This window comes from Podarcis cretensis, assembly GCF_951804945.1.
Source record: "Podarcis cretensis genome assembly, chromosome: 5".
Taxonomy (NCBI): domain Eukaryota; kingdom Metazoa; phylum Chordata; class Lepidosauria; order Squamata; family Lacertidae; genus Podarcis; species Podarcis cretensis.
Genome location: NC_137174.1, coordinates 29470301 through 29490558, shown reverse-complemented (window position 1 = coordinate 29490558; position 20258 = coordinate 29470301). Strand labels below are relative to the sequence as shown.

Here is a 20258-nt window from a genome sequence, read left to right as displayed (position 1 = left end):
AACATTTGCTTATTCAACAGCATGAGTTACTTAACATGTCTTAAGTGTGTGTGTGGGGAGGGGGAACTTGACATTGGTAATGCTTAGCATATGGCATAGATAGCCATAGGGCATATAAACCCCAGCTGTTCTATTAGCAATAAGTAAAGTTACAAAAATGACATTTTAGAATGAGATGTCTGTTTTTACATGATTTATCAAGCTTTGGAGCTAGATAGCTGAAATTTTAAAGTTGGGTTTTGTTTTGCTGAGGCTGTGACACCACACCCAGCTAGTTCCTGACACTGAATATATATCTATTTTTTAAATATACGCACAGCTTCCTACTTATTATTTTTTATCTGCCCCCTTCTACTGCTGGAGGTTATTGGCATTTTGCAGAGCTTCTCAGAATTGCGGCACCAGCTTCTGACAAACAAAATGTCCATTTGATTGCTGGGGAACAAAAGAAATCCATCTGCATGATCAAAATGCTGTGTTGTTCCATTAAAATAGAATCCACTGAGTCAGTAAAGCAATATACATTATTAAGGTGAACCAGTGTGTAGCACGCCAGCTTTGATTTGGACAGAACTCTTCCTCAGGCTGGATGTTAAAGATTATTTTTTGTGATTAAAAGTTTCTGGGCACAGACTTGTTGTTAAGCACCATGTACCTCTACAGTTGTTTATTATTATTATTTTTGAAGCATACTACAACTATGGATTTATTAATCATAAATCAGGACAAAGAAACATTCCGTCTCTCTCTTTGTATTCTCAGGGAGACAGAGAAAAGCAAAAGCTATACACACAATGGAAATTCCCAGCATACTGTGCTGGAATGTAAATAGACACGTACCAATCTCATGGCTGCTCCTTAAGGAGGAATGGAAATTATTTATGGAGTTCTATGGTGTGAACACATTTGGAGTACTGTGCACAGTTCAGTATCTGGGACCTTTCAGTTTGGAGAGAAGACTAGGAAGGACATGTCAGAATGGAGAAAGAGGATAGAGAAAAGCCCCCCCCCCAATAAAAATAGAACTCATGGAATCCAGTGAAGCAGGAATGGTGGAAGATTTAGGAGAGCGAAAAGAAGGGTCTCCCCCCCTTCTCTGCATCAAGCCAGTCTATGATGGCAACAGCAACAATAAGATAATTACATCAATAGTATGCATTGTGCTCTGCTGGCAGGAGGACTCCCTTGGATCATGTCCAGTTGCAAAAGTGCAAGGAGGCTTTCCACCCTCAGGGCCCAGAGGGGGATCCTGTCTTGGGGCAGCTGGTGGAATTGGAGGAAGCTGACCCTTAGCTGAAGAAACTCAATTGGCTATAAAAAACCATTTTGGTCAAAAACCCAATATGTTGCTTTTCAGTTATTTTGATACTTGCCTCTGTTATTATTATTTTTCAAATTGAAGTGTAAGCTTTTCCATGTCAAGTGCCTTTATGGTTGTCTTGCTATATAATTATATTCTTGCATGTGTGTGCATGTGAACAATACTAAAGAATGGTGCACCCTTCTGTAGCTCTTTCAGTGAATCAGATTTCTAACCTCAGGCAGCTCTCTTAGCAGATCAGATTAGAGGTGATTCTGCTGTCACTGTAAAATATTCCTGACAGAATGACAGTTCTGAAAACCTAATTTCCATTGTTAAAACGATATATGCACTTGATACATTTTCAGTGCATGAGTCCTCATCATCTGTGATCATTCTGAAGTTAAAGAGCATGTCAAGCCACACTTTAACGTTTGGTGAAAGACAAGACTCTATAAAGTTCACTGTGAATGGAAGTTGTTTCGAAGTCAGATGCAGTGCTTGTCACTGCATTTGATAAGGTATACTGTACGTGTTCATAAGGTTACATGATTGCACCAATAATCACTTCTCTATTTTGCAAGACTTTTGAACATTCTAAAAGTTGCAGTGGTTAATTTATATCTCCAAATGTTAGCTACTCGAATCTGACAGCATATTTTTTATACTTAATTTACCAGCTGTTAGAATTGCACCTATGCTTGTGCCCTGGGACTATTTGATTGAAAAATTTCAAATATAATCTGCATGCTAATAAATGTCAATAAATGTCATTCTGAATTCTGGTTGCTTGTTGGTTGCTTGTGTGCATACTTCACATTTCTTAATGGTGTCATTGTGATATGGGATAGCAAACATTCAGGGCCATAGGGGGTGAACTCCCTGTTGACTTCAAACACATCTTTTCTCACAACTGTGACTGGCAACAAACCCTGTTAGCCTTGTTTGTACTGCAGAGATGTGTTCAGACCCAGTGGGTGTTAAGAAACAGTTGAGTCTGCTGACAGGTGGTTCTTGTTACTCTATCAATTAACACAGCAGGATAGCTACAAACTGCTGAGTATCCAGTGGGAAAGCTGTAGGCTCCGAAACAAAACCAGAGAGCCTGTTGAAGGTATTTTTGCCAAAGGAATCAAGCTGTTCTGCTCTTTTTTTCTCAGCTTAAAAAGGTAAAGGTACCCCTGCCCGTACGGGCCAGTCTTGACAGACTCTGGGGTTGTGCGCCCATCTCACTTAAGAGGCCAGGGGCCAGCGCTGTCCGGAGACACTTCCGGGTCACGTGGCCAGCGTGACGAAGCGGCTCTGGCCAGAGCCAGAGCCGCACACGGAAACGCCGTTTACCTTCCCGCTGGTAAGCGGTCCCTATTTATCTACTTGCACCCGGAGGTGCTTTCGAACTGCTAGGTTGGCTTAGTTCATTGTAAAAAGGAGGACCTGGACCTGTTCCCCATGACCTTCGGTAAAATACTTTCCCCCCTACTTGAGAGTCCAGTGGAATGTCAGTTATCAAAGGAAGGCTTTCTGTTATGTTTGTATAAATGTTGAGCATTATTTATTATGAAGTCGTCTTGTTTACACCAGTCTTTTTAAACTAGACTTCCTTTATTTTCAAATGAAAGCAATGCTCCTTAATTCGCCCAGTGCATTTTTTTTTAGACATCAGGTGGTGTGTGTAGGCGGTTTTAAACCATTGAGAAAATTAATCAGCATTTTTGTATGAACTTCTCCAAATATACACCCCCCCCCCCCGTATAATGTATTATTGCGTGTTATTTTCACTTGGCTGCAGAACTGCATTACAAAATTCAAGTGTGAATTCCAAAATATGGCTGTATTTCAGTTTTGTAGTGTTGGAAAGTGCAAATTTGGAAGACTTGCCTTAAAATACAAACTCAGTTTAATTCCCCCCCATCCTAGTGTGGAGTGCTAAAATGATGACAGTGCAGTTCTCCAACCAAAGTGTACAGAAATGCATCTATTGGTGAACACTGCATACAAAATTCATTATATTAGGGTAAATTGCTTTCAAAAATGTGTATATTAGTCAGAACTGCATGTAAAATTTGTACATTAGGAGCAATTTGCACTAAAGTACTGTTGGATTTTCATGAGGATTAAAGAAATTTCAAATTGCTATAGAAACATGGAGAGCTGAATTTCAGAGAGGAAAAACTGAGAAACTGAAATCGATAGATTTATCCATTCCTAGTTCCAATGAACACAGGAGAAGTACAGCGGGGTTCTCAGCTGTGGGCAAATTATTTGCTTTCCTTGCCATGGAATTATGAGACTTGACGATAAGCCCCATGATTCTTATAATGAAATTATGTTTTGAGTGTCATTTGCAGCGCTGGTCATCTTTCCTTCTCTTCTTTCCTGAGGATTGTGCAAGGGAGTGGTTAGCAAAATAGAGTAAAAATGGAAAAGGCCTTGAGATCTCTTATGTGGCAGCATTGGTTGATCACTTTCTCTTTTTAGTTAACTTTTGAAAAGATAGTAGCTAAAGAAATTCCCACATACTGTGATGAAAATGAAGCTTGATTATCACTCACTCATGCTGTATGTTAGACTTGTCAAGTGTGATAAAAAGGAGCTTGAGAACAATAGACTGATCTGAAAGCTCAGTTGTTGTTCTGTATCAAAATAACCCAAATAGTGGAATACTGGGCGTATTTTTTGGTCCTATAACTGCCTTGTTTTTTTGAAAAGAAAATTCACTGTATTACATGAGTCATTGTGTGTGTGTGTGTGTGTGTGTGTCTGTATGCACATGCAAAATTTTAACTTCACAATGGCACATGTAATACTCTTCAGGGTGTTGCATTACCCCTGGAGTGTAGGCTATTAAGTATTATATTATTTCAGTTTTTATGGTCATAGTTTGCCTACTAGTTAAAAAATATATTAGACATACTGTGTGGTCTGTGCAACTAAAATGAATCTGAGACACATTAGTTTACAGAAACTATGCAGTTTGCTGTCGTCACCATAGTCTACAAACCAAGTGAATATAACAGAAGTGAAAAAGTGCAAAGTAGCAGAGGATATGACCAAGCCAGAAGTTGTAAATTAAGGGATGCGAGTGGCACTGTGGTCTAAATCACTGAACTTCTTGGGCTTGCTGATCCGAAGGTCAGTGGTTCCTGCGCGACAGGGTGAGCTCCTGTTGCTGTCCCAGCTTCTGCTAACCTAGCAGTTCCAAAGCATACCAGTACAAGTAGATAAATAGGTGCCGCTGTGGCAGGAAGGTAAATGGTGTTTTCATGTGCAATGGCACTGGTCACGGTGTCCTATTGCACCAGAAGTAGTTTAGTCATGCTGGCCACATGACCCGGGAAGCTGTCTGCAGACAAACATTGGCTCCCTTGGCCTGAAAAGCGAGATGAGCGCCACACCCCATAGTCACCTTTGACTGAACTTAACTGTCCAGGGGTCCTTTACCTTTTTTTGGGGGGGAGGGGTAAATCAAGTAAGTTTGTGTCTGTCTCCCCCTCCCTCCCTCCCTGAAGCATGCTCAGATGCAGTCAGTCCCCTTTCATTTTTCTTGTGGTAAGTAGGCCACAACAGAAAACAGACATGAGTACCACTCCTTGCCCTAGTGAACTGACTGTTTTAAAATGGAACTTGTTTTAAGTGGTTTAAAGATGTATTTGGGTGAGCACAAATAGTTGCAAAACATGTGATGTCTGCCTGATAATAGCCACCTTCACATATGAATCGTGTGTGAATTCTTTTAAGGGTTTTCTGAAAAGACCACCCACATTAACTCTAGAGTGATGATTAAACTATCAGCTGTTTTAAAACAATTACAGTGTTCATTTCCTCCACCCAGGCTAAAATGCTTGAAGTGGGCAACAAAATAGCCACGACACAGAATATTTTAGGCAGAAAAGTGTTCTGTATACATTCCTAATTTCTAGACAAGATTTTATGCTATATTTTCAACTTTCATTTATTTTGACCTCTAATTAGGAATTGTGAGTCTGAGTGTTTACATTAGAAATAGTACCCATTGTAGCTGATCACTTATTTAAAACAATAAAAAGAAAGTTATTTTGCCAAAGCTGCTGTACTTAATCTTAAAAAATTTCTTAGGCATGTTTGCATTCTCTAAACCCATACACCACTAATATACAAATACAAACCTGTTGTCAAGGCACTAATTGAACTGGTGGAGTTAACAATTAACAAAAGTTCCCAGCACAGTACCCTACGAATGTAGTAGGTAATGGAGAAACTGGCACTATGCAAGAACTTCTTTTTTTTTGGAATGCATACTTTATAAGTCTGACAACTCACTGACATACTGGTGGTTTGCCACAGTGACTTATATATCAAATGTCAATTAAAGTACTAATCTTTTCTAAGAAATGTTAAATCAAGATCTTTCTAGCCTGTCTTTGGTGGTTGTCCTGGAGCAACTTTCAGATCCTTTAGTGTTGGAATGAACAAGAAATAGCCTAGCATTCATTTTTTTTCCTCACTGAGAAAGAGAGATGCTATGAAACTGAAGGCTCTCTGGCATATTTTATGTAAACTTTTTTATTTTGGTAAAAAGAATTTTTTTTTTTTAGCCATAGATCTGTATAAGACCCAAGTAACCTGCTTACCTGATAATTTTGTTTTGTGTCCAGCAATGGTGGGTAAGGAACAGGTCTGCTTCAGTTCAGGTACAGTACTGCAATGGTGTCGCCTGGTGCTAATGGTGCATAAGCAGGTCAGACCTCAGGGAGTCAGTTTGCTTCTGCTTGGCTTCCTGGGGAGGTGGAAGGAATTGGCCATCCCATGCCAAGGTTGCTGTAGTCAATATCTTGTGACTTGTTGAATCTCTCTCTGTTATTTGCTGCTCTGGCCCCCTTCCCCTCATGTGCCTGGGCACACAGAATGTACTTAAGTTGCAAACCTTTATGCATCTTACGTCTGTATAGATGAGTATTCGTTGAAGTCATTGGGACCTATTGCTGAGCAGGCACGCTGTTAAGTGCAATTCATTTGTACATAAAAAAGGATGGAGGAAGGTAGGTGGGATGCATTGTGAATGAAAAACTATGTGATGCTTAAAGGTGCTCTTTCAGGTCCAAGGGAGATGTGACATGGAGAGCCATGATAGGTCTCCTGACTTTAATAGGAAAAAACAAGAACCTTCAAAGGAAAAATCTGTTCCCCGTGCTCTTATCCCATACTATATTGTATTTTCTTCCCTTCCAAAGCAACTTTTGGGGGCAAGGACAGTGGGTGGGGAGACAGCTACATGCTTATACAGTACTGTGCTTGTGGTGTTGTTACTTTTCCAGCAATGCTAATAGCATTTGGAGGGTGAATGTAATGTGAAAACTGAAGGAGAAAAGTTAAATGCCCCTCCCTCAGCACAGTGCTGATCCAATCCAAACCAGAGCACACAGTTGTGTTATTGTTTAATCTGAACTCAGATCTCCTAGGTCACATCTTTTCCAGCCTCATTTAGAATTCCTAATAATATAGCAATTGGTTAGTGTTAGGCAAGCTGTAGCTTCTATATAATCTATTGTAAAAGTTTATACAGTTTTGAGAACTTGAATAAAATTTTATGCCCCTGATAATAGGTTTTGACAAGGTTCCTGTCATTGCTCAAACTGTTATAAAGGGCAATTTCATTTTCATTTCATTTTGCCATGAATAGTAATTTCTCTCTTGATGAGTGTTTGATTTTTCTTTGATTTTGGTAGGAAATGGCTTCCAGAAATCATGCCATGAGAAAGTGGTGTCTGCAGGGCCAAATAAAGAAGCCTGACCCACAGACCTCAGGTTCCCCACCCCCAGTGTAGTGTTTTGAGCACCTCTAAACACAACTTTCCTCCAAGGATTTAATCTTTTTGTAGGAAAATATATTATTGGTAATGCATACACTTCGGTACAAACATTTGTTGCATTCTGAATGCATATTGGAAGATCAGAGTTCAAACCCAGCCATGAAGCCTACTGGGTGCTCTTGGGCCAGTCACTGTCTCTCAACCTAACCTTACACGACAGGGCTGTTGTGGTGAGCTTAAAATGGAGGGGGTGGGAGAAGTATGTTTCCCACCTTGAGCTTCTTGGAGAAGAAGCGGGATCTAAATGTAATGATACATCATCACAAGTGCACATAACAGTTATGCTGTTGCAGTAAATATGTATTTTTCTCCAGGATGCAAAGTTATGTTGTGTAAAACAGTTATCAGGATTTTTTTTTTTATCTTACTGTGTGGAAAATGCTTCTATTATACAATATAGCTTCATAACCCACAAGAGAGATCAAGCATTGAAATAGGAGGTAAAGTACTGATTAAATATCTACCGGTAAGCATTTTGGTTTACTTTGCCAATGGCGTTTTGGTGAGTTCAGGAGAGGCAGTTGAAAAGAAAGAAAATGCACACAGTGGTTTCTTTACAGGTGTGTAAAACTTTCTAGCAGCCTTGTACAATTCTTTCATTCATTATAATCTGTAAGAGGAGAGGACCAAATTCAATAGTTCAGTAGTGATTCCTCTGACATTGTTATCCACCGTAGAGGTAGACTTAATCTTATTTAACAACTGTTTTGCAGTTGTCTTATATGACTAATTCTTTTCCAATACTCTGGTATGTGATTTTGCTGAGTACAGGAAGAGTTCTCCATACAACAAGACCTACAAAAAATTTTTTTGACTGGAAAGGGTTCCTATTTCTAACCCTGAGTTTTGGCATTTTTATTTTAAAAAGGCAGAAAATATGGAATTTATTTCTGTAATACTCTTTTATATTATCATTTATGATCTGAGAAACAATGGAAGACTTCAATACAATTAATGTTGGCTGTTTTAGATATTTGCACCTAGTTGCAAAATCTGAAAGACCTCTTGTTACTGTTTAGGGTTTCAGGAAAAAATTCAAAGAAAATTTTCACTGTATGTCTTTTTCTGTTAGATTGTTATATTGATGCGAGAAACCATATGATATTTAGTGGAATTTTCCATCTGTGCAACTCTGAAAAGTACACGAGCCCTTTCAGAATTGGTGGTGTTAACCACCAAAACACTAACTCATATGTGTTTGTTTGTAGCATGTCCTGTCACTCTTCCTTTTCAGAAGTTAACCTTTGAAATTGGTTTATTTTATTTGGTGTTCCTTGCTGTGCAACAGGGATTGATTTTTTGTTTAAAGATTGTTTTGATAGAAATGGTGCAGGCTGAGGCAAAAGTGATTCTGGATTCAGCATTGCTTGCTGAAAGCATCCATTTAAGTCTCACTTGTTTTTGGCATACTTTTTGAGCTGGATGACATATCTTCATAACAAGTAATTTATTGGGATTTTCAGTTGTAAATGTATGAAGGTGACAATGTGAAAGCAAATCATAACTCATATATATCAAGTGCAATATAAGCTATAATTTCCCCTCTCAACACTTACCCAATCATTATTGATCAGGTAATCCAAATTAGTCCATAATGCATTCATTTAAGGGTGTTGTAGGAGATAAAATTACCTTGGATATAAGTACCATTGAAATCAGTGGAAGTTACTGCTGAATAAATATGCACTAGATTACATTATTAGAGGAGGGGCTATCTGTGATTATCGAGCAAAACATGTTCACAAGTGGAACCAGATATAATTCAAAAACATTTTTGCATTTTCTGTTCTCAAAATAGGAAAATAGCTTTCTAAAACACCATATCTGGTTTCTGGGCTTGTGTGTGTGCGTGCGTGCGCAATTGTTGATTGCTGCCATCTTGTCTTTTCCCTTTGAGCTTCAATGTGGCAAGCTTATTTGATATATACTGTATTCTTTATAGTCATGTGTACTTATTTGGATTTTTAAAAATATGTTTAACATTTGCAGCATGCACTGCTGTCACTGCATACTTAAAAATACTCTAGATAAACAAATGGGACTATTTTACAGTAGCTGCAGTTTACATTAATGAACACAACCTTCCACACAAAGTAATTCATTTTTTAAAAACTAGAAACACTTACTGTACTGAATATGGGTTATCAATGTGTATACATCTATGACTGCAATCCTGTGTACATTAACTCAATAGAGGTAGGTCCATGAGGGTGAATGGGGCACTGCCCCACCAACATCAGCCAGCCCTCAGCCAGTCACACCAGCTTGCCTTACTAAAACACACAGTCCAGGGGGTGACACTGCCTATCAGCTTCCTCCTCCCTAGAACTCAGCAAAGGAGGAGGATGGGCACAAAACTAGAATTAATTTGCTCCATCTGTCATTGGCTCTGGCTTCATCTACCATTGGTTTCCCTGTCTTCTGCTCAACCAGTCCCAATAGGTAGCAGCTACCACTGCATTTACTTGTTGAGAGTTAAGCCCCACTTAGCCAACTGAGGGTTGCTTCTGAACAAACATGTCCAGAGTTGAGCTATGCATAGTTGTCTTCCGGAGGGAAAGATGCCCAATTCCTAGGCCTTGCTGTTGGAACACTAGGTACCGTATTTTTCGCCCTATAGGGTGCACTGGCCCATACGACGCACCTCCTTTTTTGGGGGGGGGGGAATGAATAAAAAAAAATTATTCCCCCCCCCCAGCCGCGGGGCTGGGGCTGGGGCAGGGGAAGCCCGAGCTTCTCCCGACCACAGCCCCCAGAACAGGCTGCCGCCCGCAAGCCTTGCGAGCCCGCGGGAACTCCCGCCGGGCGCGCAAGGCTTGCGGATAGCTTCCAGAAGCCTGGAGAGCGAGAGGGGTCGGTGCGCACCGACGCCTCTCGCTGTCCAGGCTTCAGCGAAAGCCTGCATTCGCCCCATAGGACGCACACACATTTCCCCTTCATTTTTGGAGGGGAAAAGTGTGTCATATAGGGCGAAAAATACGGTACCTTTTGCCCTTTTAGGCATCTAAAAGTCTAGGAAGCCCACAAAAAGCATCGGCTCATAAACCAGATAATGAAAGTTGGTTATTGAGTTATTTTTTAAGGCAATAAAATGAGTCAAATTCCATGCTTCTTATGATGCCTGTCCTGTCTGCCTGATTATAGAGTCTTAAAAGAAGGGGTTGACTTCTCTTCTAGCTCCTTCCCTTTCCAGTTGCTAAAAATTCTGCTAAATGGGTGGGCAAATAATTTCCCATATAATTTATTGTCATGCTTTCATTTTCAAAAGGCTTAAAAATTAGACATGTAAATCCTGCTGCAATTTTGCATCTAAAGGGTTGGTTTCAGGGGAGACTCCCAGGTGTGACTACATTGTACTATACACATTCAACAATTTTCTCCCCACAGAAGCATACTTTTCACTCCTTTCAACAAGCACCCAATGCCCCAAAGTACTTCGCTAATCACTCAGAACAGTAGGCTCCCATGGGAAGAGCAAGAGTACTTTAAGGGTTGCTACTTTTTAGTAGTGAAATAAATGGCAATCTTAAGGCACTTTCGTAAGGTCACGCAAGCTGTGCTGCTATTTTGTTGCTTTGCAGTAGGAAGATTGTTAAAAGATTCCTGGGGGAATCAAAATGTGAAGAAACAGTGCATTTGGAAGGTAAATTATGAACAGATGTGCTGGGCAGTGGGAGGCCAGCACAAAGCAGGTATTTGGAGCAGAGCAGCACGGAAGCACAGCATGCAGTTATGGCAGCTGTGCATGCAGAAGGGTTGCATGGGCCAACAGTTACTTTCATTCTGCAAGATTCAGTAATAAAAACCAATTGGCCCTTATTAACATTTTTATAACTGGTCTGATTGATACTGAGCGTAATAGCTAAATCATGTATAAGAGTAAATTAGGTTTGTTGAATGAAAATGCATCTGATAGACATTTTCACATTGTGGAACTTCTTTGACTATTATAAAAAAATGGACATTGACTTCTTTTTGAAGGAGGCAGTAGTGTGACACCCCCCCCCCCGAAAAAACCCACTTTGGACCAGATGCTATTTAACAATTATCACCCAGTCACAAATACTCTGTTTTGTGTCAATATGCTTGATGCTTGAAAGGGTTGTGGTGGTGCAGGGATAAAGAACATGTATGAATTATGTTCACTCAATAAATTGGACTGCTTCACTGTATGTTTGGTGGAATAATGTCTTCAATGGCACTGTCAAACCCTTATATTTACTTAGGCTAATGATCAGAAATATTCAGTTTAGTTACAGAAATCAGGGTAAAAATATTATATCAATAGCAAAGAAGATTCTGTACCTATATAAATGGCTGGTGCACACATTGCACATATACTTAATACTGAAGCTCTGATAGTTACCAAGTTTTCCTATATATAATGGTGGTAATATATTCAAATAACATAGCAGATTAGTTAACCATGACCTCCCCTACCTGCAACCATGTTCTTTGTCTTTAATCAAACTGCTTTCCCAGGTGTTCCCTGTAGATAGTTTCCTAGGTTTTCCCTGTGGCTGATGTTAAAGTGGTTGCAGTATAGCTTTCTTCTTTGTTTCAGATTTGTTTCCCTTATAAAATGGGTTATGCTTGCTGTGCTCCAGTTTTCAGCAAAGACTCCATTTACCGATGACAAATGGCTAATCCTGCAGGGTAGGTTGAAGGAAACATTCCCTGCAGTTCAGAATTTAATTACAGAGTGACAATGAATTACCTGTATACAATTACCCAGGTTGTGCTCTCAACAAAATTACATCAACAGACACTTCCATGCTTTCCATAGTATCTGGCATAAGATATGGAGCAATGTAAAAGATAGTGACACCACTTCAATAAATCTGTTGATTCCTAATTATATTTTTTGGGGTCAAGGGCATAGACAAAGGATATTGAGTGGCTTTTACATAGGCTAGTATATGCAAATATGATCAACAGTGGCTTCATTGTTTCACAAATATGCAGGTCAACCTGTATGTGACACCATTGATATAATTAACAGTTGTATATATAGTGCAAATGGGGGGAGCCAATTCAGATCTGTGTCACAATAGGAGGCAAAGGTATTTTGAAGAAAATGTAAAGGAGATTCCGAGGCAGAAAAATTGTATTTTAAATGGGGTTAACTTTTTGTGTGTATTAAAGTATACAAAACAACAACAATGTTCTGTGAGCAGAATAAAAAGCTAAGAAGTTATATTTAAGAGCTTCCATATTTGCTTTTGAAGATGAAATGCTTTGGGTGCACTCTTTACAGGGTGTTGCTTGTCAGCTTATTTTTTCTGGTCATTTGTCTTTAAAGTGAGTTTCTTGATTCACAAGATGCATATAGAAGATCTAGTGTACTGTCAAGAGCATTTATTTGTGTGTATGTGTATTCAGTAGCTGCATCTGATCTGTATTAGTTATTATGATAATCACTACTTTTAGCCAAACTTATTTCAGTCTGACATGCTTTTAAAAGTGCCTATATTATTACCTTCTCCCTCATTCTGTGGAGAAGCTTGTTGACTTGACTTTCCTTCATACACAGCTTTTTTATCCTGCTGTGAATTCCCATCAAAGCACTTACACGATCAAATTGTGCCCCAGGCAGCCTTTAATGCTACTCAAGGGTGTTTTATAGAATGTGATATATCTCCTTTAGTGTATAAACTTAATGGCTAGCTTTTGCCAATCAACAACCCCTCCACAATTGTTCCCTAAAGTGGTTTGATTCCCTTGTCAAAGCTCTTCAGTAGGCTAAATTCCTAAGTAATTAAAATGGAAATTTTAATTTCCTCCTTGAAGAGGAGCTGGGTCTTAATCCTAGCGCATGGTGAAGACCATTTCTTCTCTCAGAATTAAATATGGGTAACATGTATGTAGTACAAATTAATGTGTATGTGACCATAATAGCTCTAATAAATTTCTTAATGCAATTAAACAAATTATTTCATATAATAGTAACTCAGTATATGTCAGATAGTGTGTTATCTTGGAAAATAGTAATGCTATTAAAGGATTTCTGTGCATCAAAGGACCTTAAGGGAAAGACAGCAGCTTTCAGGGACAAGAAACACTCTTGTTATCTATCAGTTGTCCATTTATTTCAATTGTAATGTCACCTTTTTATTCAAAACATGCTGTGAGCATGAGTCTTCACAATAATTTCAAACATTAACAAAGATGGAATTCTACTAATTCAGCCTCTCATTTCAGAATACCCTTTTAAAGTGGTTGTCTAAATGTTGCCATATTGTCATTCATTTCCATTGTAATTTCTCTAACATTTCACCTTGTGTCTATTAGCATGCATGGTGTTGCTTAAATTCACTTACATATCCCTGTGTGATACTTCAAAGGCAACTTTATGAATATTAATTGTATTAGATTAGATAGGCTGTTGCTCGGGCTGTGCTTTTTTCCACTTTTCATATATTGGCGACAAACAAGGAATCTAGTGTTAAGTTTTCCTTTGTTACATCTTTGCTTATTTAAGGCTCTTAAGGTACATGCATTAAGCATTTCTGGGAATAGCCTTGAATAGGTTGGTACAGGATCACAGTTTGTAAATTGCTGAAGTTAAGGAAGTCTGAGTTTGGTCAGTGCTGCATGGGTGACTGCCTAGGAACCACATCTATGCCACTTTGGGTTCCATTATTGCAGAAAGGAGAAAAGGCGTAAGACAATACACATACATACATACATACATACATACATAATGTTTCCCCTCTTTTCTTTAAAAACACTTGTTATTGTGAGTCAAATATGTTGGACATATGAAAAACTGTATTGAAAATGAGAATATGAATTAAGTTCCCTCAATAGCAACTACAGCATCTAGGTGACAAGATTATTGACATTTAGAAAAATCACTGTAAGCTATTTTCAGCTTGCGGGATAGAGCTTAGTCATAGAATTGTAGAGTTGGAAGCAACCCCAGGGTCATCTAGTCCAACCCCCTGCAATTGAAGGAATCCTGAACAAGAGCACTCCACACTGCAGATTCCTCTTGTATATTTCAGTTAGGAAAACCAAAGTCAACATTGATTTAGAATATACATACAGTGGTACCTTGAGTTACATACGCTTCAGGTTACATACACTTCAGGTTACAGACTCCGCTAACCCAGAAATAATACCTCGGGTTAAGAACTTTGCTTCAGGATGAGAACAGAAATCATGCGGCGGCGACGTGGCAGCAGCAGGAGGCCCCATTAGCTTCAGGTGGTGCTTCAGGTTAAGAACAGTTTCGGGTTAAAAATGGACCTCTGGAACAAATTAAGTATGTAACCAGAGGTACCAGAGGTACCACTGTATTAAACAACCTCAGGTGAGATTCTGAAGTGGGAGGGTGGGAGGAATTCTTTCCTTTGAGATTATATTAAAATAAACCCATTCTTACAGTTTTCTATGCAGCCAGTGACAGTCCATAGCAAACTCCAAGAACAGAGGAGCATGGCTGTGGCTACATCCAACATTCTTTAACGTTGCTTTCCTAGAAATGATAAATATTTAAGGAAAATGCTATATAAAGATATTTTTTGCTTCTTAGCTGGAAGTCTTTGATGATTAACCTCGAAGTCTGTGGGTAACTTGACTGTAGGTTCATCCGAGCTTTCTTCCTTGGGCTTTGCTCAGCCTTCTAGCACCTTAGAACATACACTGTGATTTGTTAGAAAAACCATAAAGATAGAGCTAAAGATAGCATTCAATATAACCAAAAGTTGACCCTGATGAAACCATGGATAAAAGCCCTTCATGTGAAAACTAATTCCCAAGTCAATTAGGTTTAGGAAAAAACACTGGAGCTCAGTGGTAGAGTATCTGGTTTGTGTGCAGAAGGTTCCAGATTCATTCCCCAGCAGCTCCAGGTAGGGTTGTGAAAGATTCCTGGTCTGCAGTTCTGGAAAGCCTCTGCCAGTCAACATAGACAATACTTATTCACCTAACTCAGTATAAAGCAGCTTCTTATGTTCCTGTGTTCCTTCCACTGTGCTCAAGGTTTTGTGTTGTTTTTATAAGTGGGTCTGAGCCATAAAGAGGGCAGAGAAAATCTTTAAAATGTAAATTTGTGTCAGTGCAATTGGCTCCGTTGCAGTGGCATCTACCTGAGCTTGCTGGCTTCCTTGTGCAGAATATCTTAAAGGTGTGAATTATTCTGTCCCAGAGAAGCTTTTTCTTACATAGCTGCTCATTAAAGTTGATGCAAATTATATATGATTATTTCTATAAAGAGCCAGCTGAATGCGTGAAGAGAAAAGGGAGAAAAACTCTGTTACTTAAAAGATTGTTTACATCTAATTATGTCTTGCACATGTGTTGCAAAATAGGATCAAAGCTACGAATAACAACTAAATGATAGCATAGCAACTTTCATATGTGGTGTGAGTTGGCAATGCTTTATTCATAACTGTTTTAATAAGTTGTGAATATAATGTTGAATTCAAAGTAGCAATCTACATTGAAACAGTACCCACTTGTTGGTGTCACTTGAGAAAAAGCAGCAAGACAAAACAGTCTTCTATATTTATTTATTATTTGTTTCAGAAAATTTATTATATACCTTTTGATTGTAAAAACCAAAAACCCTCCAAGCGGTTTACAAAAAGAATAAAACAATGACACCATCAATTAAAAAGTTAAAAGCTACTGTTTAAAACATTTTAAAATTAATTATAATTTTTTTAAAAAAATAATAATTGAAATCAACAAGAAGCTAAAAACCTGATTTAAAACGCATGTCAACATTCTGCATTTAGAATCATAGAATCATAGAATCATAGAATCATAGAGTTGGAAGAGACCACAAGGGCCATTGAGTCCACACCCCTGCCAAGCAGGAAACACCATCAGAGCACTCCTGACATATGGTTGTCAAGCCTCTGCTTAAAGACCTCCAAAGAAGGAGACTCCACCACACTCCTTGGCAGCAAATTCCACTGTCGAACAGCTCTTACTGTCAGGAAGTTCTTCCTAATGTTTAGGTGGAATCTTTTTTCTTGTAGTTTGGAACCATTGCTCCATGTCCGCTTCTCTGGAGCAGCAGAAAACAACCTTTCTCCCTCCTTTCTTTTGAGCTGAAAAAACTGAACAACAAACATGAAGTTAGACTGGGCTGGGCCAAGTATATTTTCCCAGAGAGGAGAGGTATTCACCAATATTTGTTTGGAAAATCTGGAACAGTTAAATTTGTGGAGTTATATTGATGTATCAGGATTTTGTCTTCCTCCTGAGTCAAGGGATGTTGCAGATTTTATTGATCTATTCATCTTGTTCACAAACATTCCGTTTTGCAAGATTTTTTGCAGACTGAAGCAAAACTTAAGCAACTTCTGGACCCACTGAAACCAACAATGCAGGCCTCTAGCTGCCGCACCTTCTTCCCTCTTTCCACAGAACATCATATACATATTTTGGAGACTTGCCACCACTGTTGCTTTCCTTTAAAAGAAGAAACAAAAACCAAACCAATATTTTATTGAGTTTTGCAGCCCCTCCAAGTGTCCTTGTTTTCCAGGAGTTTCCCTGATTTAGTGAAGCCATCCTAGTTTCTGATTTGATCCCGGAATGTCCCACTTTTCCTTAAGATGTCCTTATTTCCAATGCAAAAATGTTGGAGGGTAAGGAGTTATACAACCCCCAAGCCATCCGAAGGTAATCCTGTATATGGTTTTAAAAAACATGTTTAATGTTTTATTATGTTTTTATATATGTTGGAAGCTGCCCAGAGTGCTGGGGTAAGATGTGTGGTGTATAAATAGTAAAATTATCATTATGGAATGGGATGTCCCTATTTTCATCGGATAAATGTCGGAGGGTATGGTTTTATATCTAATCTGTAGCAAGTTCATGTATTGCGGGCAAGGATAAGACTTCCTTTTGTACTGTAGCTGATTTTCCAGTATGATGGAGAGTGGGGGCAGATATTCATTCTCTCCCTCTCCCCCCCTCTCTCACACACACCTTAAAGAAACTATGGGGTTTTGTTTTCTGGTTGACTAGCAACCCTAATAAATGATGAAATGATTTTCCAAAGTATCAACTTCTAGATGTTTATTTCATTTTTGTGAAAAGTGGTACCCCGATGCAGTCCTGTTGCTCTTTTTTTCCCTTCCACAAAAGATGGTCACTATGACACCATTTTACCTGAGAAATAGAAAGGAAAGTCAGAGAGTCAGCCCTTCTTGTCCACCCCAACCTCTCTTCTTTCTTGCAGAAAGGAACAAAAGGCAGTGGTGTGCTCACATTTCATTCCTAGGAGCATAGTGGTTTGATGAGAAAGCATTATGGCTTTATATTTGCTCACATACCTTCAGGTTTGAGAATAGGGTGGGGTACAAATTGGAAAAGCAATAGTTGGAATCTTATTGATGGACAAAGGAAAATTAAACCAACAGACAGCTGCCACATAGATTCAGGACACTTTTAAAAAATGATTTGGAATGGATTGATGAAAAATTAATGACTTTTCACATTTGTGAGCTTTAAGCCTCACAAAAACCACCATCCAGTTAGATTTAACTGTGTGCTTCAGTTCCATTGATTAGAGTAGGCCTCAGGCACACCTGTTCATTCAGTTGCATCCAGAGCGGAGAGCACAGGGTGTTTGTTCCGTTGTTTCCCACAGTAATGGAAGCTGCCAGGTGGGTGTGTTTTTAAAGTTGATTGTGTGGAATTATTACATAGTATGGTTAGATTTTTGAAAAGCTGAATATTATAGAATATTTACTTGTATGAAAGAATGTTATTGTGATATTTTTGGCAATAACACACACATGAAAAAGGCTAACTATCCTTTCAGAATGGCTTTAAATGCCTAAATATATCCACAGGTACTGGGTGGTTTGTTTGAGCGCTACACACATTTTCCTCTAGAATCTTTTATAGTGGTTGGCACACACTTTGACAGAACACCATTTTTATAATGCTGTAAGTGCATTTCACATAAGCCTGCATGGTATATCAATTGCCTGTCAGAACTACAGCAACTTTGACTCTGAAGTTGACAGTCTTACAGTGTCTGTGCACTTGGCATATCAGCTGTTAGAAAAATTAGAGACTGATATGTCTAAAGGATTGGCAGCTAAGTGCTTACTAAGACAATCTGGTGTATTTATCACCACAACAAAAGTTCTTTTGGATTTTTCCTTTTAACTTTCTCTGCAGAAAAAATATGGTATTTAGGGCAATTCCCCTTCATTGTTCCATTGCTTCTTTTCGTATAGTAGGATCCATTTGACCAATATATCTAGATAGATAGATAGATGGCTAGATAGATTGATAGATAGATAGATAGATAGATAGATAGATAGATAGATAGATATGCTAAAGCTATCATTTTGTTCCTGGGTCTTTCTTTCCCTTATTTAGGACAGGCATGGGGAATCCGTGGTCCTCCAGATGTTGCTGGCCCCCATTGTAGTTAACCCATGAAGTCACAAACATTGAACTGTATGTGCTAGCAGTGTGCTTCTTGCTACCATGGTTGTAATTTTGTAATGTCTTGTTTACAGAAGCTTTGGACTCCTGCAGACAGTTGATTCTGTGAGAGTCCTTTGGTGGAAGTAACTTTATGTAACCAGCCCTTCTCATCCTAAGTGCTTTTATGTTCAGTTATTTTCTTATGAAATGTTCCCCAAAGAGCAGGACTATGTCTGAATTTCTAGTTCTCTTAAAAAGTGGTGGTATCTGGGCAGGAGTCCATGGCTCCACTCTGCAGGTTAGGAGTCTACCAAACCCAGCAAGGGATTTATTTTTACTGCCCCTCCCCCTTTTTACTGCCCTTCATCCAAGGATTACAGGGCAGTTTGCAATATGAAAGGCTGCTCCTAGAATAGGATGGGATGGCTTCTTGCACCATGATAGGAAGACCAGTTCACCCTCATTGTTCATTTTAATTTGTCAAGAAATATTAAGAAGTCTCATTTGATATGCAAGATTTGCAGTTCTGTACAGATCTAATATAGAGAGAGTTGTATCCAACGAAGTCTGCTCAGGGTAGACCCATTGAAATTCATGGACCTAAATTAGTAATGTTCGTTAATTCCAGTGAGTCTGAAATGAATAAAACTTAGCCAAATAATGCCCACAGTTTTTGCACCTGTTCCTACAGAGCTGTGGTACCTGCTGCATGAAAATAGGTACTGGGAAGGAGAAGTGTGTCATTAAAAGCGTCATTTTTCTTCATCTTATGTTTCACAAACCAAGGAAGCTGGCAGATGAAGCAAGATAATCCATTTGTGCGTGCGTGTGTGTGCACCATGAAGAAAGAGAAAAGGGAAATGCAGTAGACTAGTAAAGGCTTAAATTTTAAATTGAAATTGGGGTAGACATAGAAAAAAAGTGAGATGCTGTGACTGGCAAAATATAGGTAAATGGAGAGAAAGAGATGTGTTATAATGGCTGACAAAATATGTGCCATAAAGATTACATACCTCCTTTTCACCATGTGTTCTGTAAGTGCTTTAAAACAAATCTTGACATATTATGAGTGAGTCTACTCTAGATGTATAGGTCAGAAAGAAGTCAAGCAAGAGGGAACATAATAGAGTTGTATGGAATTATGCATGGTGTGGAGAAAGGGGTATAGAGAAAAGGTTTTGTTCTGTTTCTGATAATACTGGAACCTGGGGTCATTCAATGAAGCTGAATGGTGGAGGATTCAGGACAGACAAAAGAAAGCCCTACTTCACACAGTGCGTAATTGAAATTATGGAATTCACCACCAGCAGCAACTTTGATTATCCTTTTAGTTAAATTCAATGAGGATATGGTTTTCAGTGGCTGCTGTTCGTGATGGCTGTTGTACTATCTCCAGTACTGGAAACTATGTCTCTGAGAATATCAGTTGCTGAATATCACAAGGGGGATACAGCTGTTGTTTTCATGTCCTGCTTGTGAGTTTCCCATAGGCATCTCATTAGTCATTTTGAGAACAGAATGCTGGGGTAAGTGGGCCTTTGGTTCAGAATGTTGTTTTGAACCACAATATGAGAGTGGGGTAATCATGGCTGCATTTTAAAAGCATGCACTAGAGTTCCACCCCTTGAAATGTGAAATTATCATTGTTGTGATAATTGTGCTGCAGTGCTGTACACATTTTCCTCGGAGTAAACCTCAGTGAA

General features: G+C 38.9%; 1 protein-coding gene across 10 annotated transcripts in view; it reads left to right on the top strand.

Annotated features, from left to right (window-relative positions):
• CTNNA3 (catenin alpha 3) overlaps positions 1-20258 on the top strand; it is a 566819-nt gene that overhangs the window by 51111 nt on the left and 495450 nt on the right. The gene's annotated exons all lie outside the window — the stretch shown is intronic.